Below are 3,758 nucleotides of genomic sequence, written 5' to 3'. Positions count from 1 at the left end.
TTTTTTTCCATAAATCACTGACACAAAACATCCGATTTTCCAGTACCCATGTATCATGTTAATATCTTTGAATTATGGTGTGGCCTGATCACATCTACTGGTTACATATCCTTGTATTTTGTTTTTTTACTTTTCAGTATTGTAAATGAGGGAATAAAATCTACTTTATACTGTTGTTCAAAATAAATTGCATCGTCTTCTAATGCTTTTTGAATTTCTGCTTTATGAAAGCTGTGCATATCTGACACTTCCTAACACTGAACTGGATTAAGCAGGTTTGAGGATGTTGTGTTATGTTAAAAGCTAAGCATTATGCTTCTAAGCAGGGAAAACTTGATTTTTCAGAAAAATGTAAAATAGCTTTGAAAAAAAAAATCAGTCTGTCTGAATCTGGATACAGTATATGATTTTTAGACGTGTATTGGACCGAAGTAAAGTTTCAAGATTTTGTGCAGTAGTTTGTACTTCAAAACTAGCTGACTTTAGTTGACAGTTTAAGCATCTTCTATTACTTAAATGTTTCTATTATGCCAAATGTACCAAAACTAATTGCATATCATCTACAAATTTAATTCACTTGATTGTAATCGTTCTGTAACAATATAAATAGTACACAGATTGTCCAAACTATTCCAACTACCTTGGCTGCTTTAGCGTTGTTAGAACACATTGCAAAAGGAAGAACTGGAAGAGAGTGCATATTTCTAGATGATGATGATGACTGGATTCTTGGTAGTATTTGATTTCCAAGAGCTATCCTCTTGGCGCTGTGTGCTGAACTAGTCCCGGCTTTACAAATGGAGACTTTGAGGAATTGTGCTCTACTTGTTCCTTTGCAAATTCTGTCCACTCTCGGGTTTTTAGCCACAGGAGGTTTTTAATGTGAATTTGCTGACCAATCGGGTATTTTACAAACATCACTGAGTCGCACCATGCCAGCTGTTTAGGATGGTATTATTTGCTTATCATCCTGATAGATAAGATTTCCTTACACTGTGGTTGAACTGGAAAACGTAAAAGTGCAGTTCGCAGCAACATCCTGTGAAAAGCGCTATATAGGTGCCCAACCCGATACAGACTGATAACAGAGGCACTGTGGTGTTATGGGTCCACAGCTCGTTGAGCAAAAGGCCATTCATTTTAAATAGATAAACACCGCACCCGAGGCGGCTTCGTGAGGGGGGGCGTTGTTGTAGCGAGCCGCGGGGCAGTCGTCGATGTGGGCGTTTCTCACCGTGTGCACAGGTGAGGAACTGCCCACATTCGTGATTGCTCCCGTGGCTAATGCTACAGTTGTAATGGCCCCTCACGTTTTAAAAAGAAGCGCGAGTCGGTTTTAAAGGAAGAAAAGAAACGTTCGGAGGGAAAAAGAAATGGAGAGAGAAAGAAGGAAAAGAGAGGACGGAGGTTACCGGGAGCAGGAGAAGAAGCGGGCGGTGCGTGAGTGTGGTGAGCGCGCGATCGAGCGCTCGTGGACAGCTGCATGGAAGCTGGGTGTTAGGCCGACACCCACGTGTTGGTGTTGATGTCGCTCCCGCTGAGCGATCAGGTAGCGGGAGTGACCAGGGAAGGCGACTGGCCGCATGAAGGCCATGGAAAGGCAGTGGAAGTCGGGAGACTTGGTGGTGGGAATCCCCAACGTGAGCGACCTGGCCGTTGTGGGAAACCAAGTTCTCCGGGACTGGGATGAGTGCCATACCGAAGCCAGGGATCGGGAGGTCTCCAGTCTCGTGCGTGTGTTTCAGGAGGGCAGCTGCAGAGAGTGTCTTGCCTGCTGCGATGCCCAAACGGGATTAGCAGGTGAGACGCTAACAGAAGAGCACCAGATTTGTTATTGTTTTACAGACTGCTTCCACAAGAAGATTTAACCTCACGTTTTAAAGGATTGTTTTTTCTATTTAATGATTTTTTAACCTCCACGTGTTCATTTAATGGATTATTTATTTATTTATTGAAGATCTGCACTATTTATTTGAACACTTGTTTTTGTTGACTGTTTTTTAATAAAAGCACTGTTACACTTTCTACCTTCCCCTTGCTGGAATCATTTGCCTCCATTGACTAGCTCACTCGGTAACATTATCGACGGTGTTGGGTTCAAGGGTTCCCAAACATCAAAGGGAGTGTGGAGCCAGAACCCACATCGTCACAGGCACGTGAAAACTAAAGAAAAAGATTTATTTTTCTTCACCTGTGGGGCACGTGTGGTGTTATGGGTCCACAGCTTGTGGAGAAAAGGCCATTGATTTTAAATAAATAATCATCGCACCCGAGGCGGCTTCGTGAGGGGGCGTTGTTAGCGAGCCGCGGGGCAGTCGTCGATGTGGGCGTTTCTCACCGTGTGCACAGGTGAGGAACTGCCCACATTCGTGATTGCTCCCGTGGCTAATGCTGCAGCTGTGATGGCCCCTCACGTTTTTAAAAGAAGCGCAAGTCGGTTGGGGAAAAAAAGAAAGAAACGTTCGGAGAGAGAGAGAATCGATTAGAAAGAAAGAAACGTTCGGGAAGAAAGAGAGAATCGATCGGAGAGAAAGGAAAGGAGAGGACGGAGGTTACCGGGAGCAGGAGAGGAAGCAGGTCGGTGAGAGGGAGAGAGCGCAAGAGCGAAGCGGACGTGCGGCGAATGGCGCCGTGGACAGCTGCATGGAAGCTGGGTGTTAGGCCGACACCCTTGTGTTGATGTCGCTCCCGCTGAGCGAGCAGGTAGCGGGAGTGACCAAGGTGAAAGCGACGAGCCGCAGAAGGCCGCAGAAAGGCAGCGGAAGTCGGGAGGCTTGGAGTGGCAGTCCTTGGTGTGAGCGTCCTGGAGACCAAGGATTCCAAGTCTCGAGGCTGGGATGAGAGCCAAACCGAAGCCAGGGATCGGGAGGTCTCCAGTCTTGCGTGTGTTTGAGGAGGGCAGCTGTAGAGAGCGTCTTGCCTGCTGCTTGGCCCATACGGGATAAGCAGGTGAGACGCATACAGAAAAGCACCGGATTTGTTTTTGTTTTAAAGACAGCTTCCTAAAAAGATTTTAACCTCTCGTTTTTAAGGATTGTTTTTTTTCTATTTATTGGTTTTACTCCACGTTCTTTTTATGGATTATTTATTTAATGAATTGTGAAGACCTGCACTATTTATGAACACTGTTTTTGTTGACTGTTTTAATAAAAGCACTTTTGTACTTTCAACCATCCCCTTGCTCAGATGCTCAATTTGCCTCCATTGACTGGCTCACTCGGTTTCATTATCGACGGTGTTGGGTTCAAGGGTTCCCAAACAGCCATGGGAGCGTGGAGCCAGAACCCACATCGTCACAGCACGTCTTCCCCATGTCCCACAGGCAGTACACCGTCCCAAAAGCACACCAAACAAAATAAAGCAAAGCACCAAAACAAGACACGCTCTTCACCTCTACTCCTCCCGGCAGTCGTCGTCATCGTTGTTGTTGTCCTCCTCCTGACTCTGGCTTCTGGAGTGGTGACTGCTGACTTCTTATATAACCCACCCAGAAGTGCTTCAGGTGATAATTAACCTGATTCAGGCTGCACTTCCAGGTGTGGCTGCTTTCCAGCCCAGATAGGCTCGTTAAGCAATGCAGCTACACCCCTGGCAGTGGCCACGGAGCCCAACAGAGTGAGCTCCGGTGTAATATAATTGTGGCCCCTATGCAAATCAGGGGGTTGCCACCAATTGTGCTGGGGGATGTAATGTGTATCCCATGGCTGCTTCCCCGGATTCAGTGCCAAAGGGGCATCTCAGCCGGGTGTGGGTCCCGG

Source organism: Polypterus senegalus, chromosome 2 (assembly GCF_016835505.1).
Source record: "Polypterus senegalus isolate Bchr_013 chromosome 2, ASM1683550v1, whole genome shotgun sequence".
In the NCBI taxonomy this organism is placed as follows: domain Eukaryota; kingdom Metazoa; phylum Chordata; class Cladistia; order Polypteriformes; family Polypteridae; genus Polypterus; species Polypterus senegalus.
The sequence above is the reverse complement of the archived record's forward strand: the minus strand, read 5'-3'. Positions refer to the sequence as shown.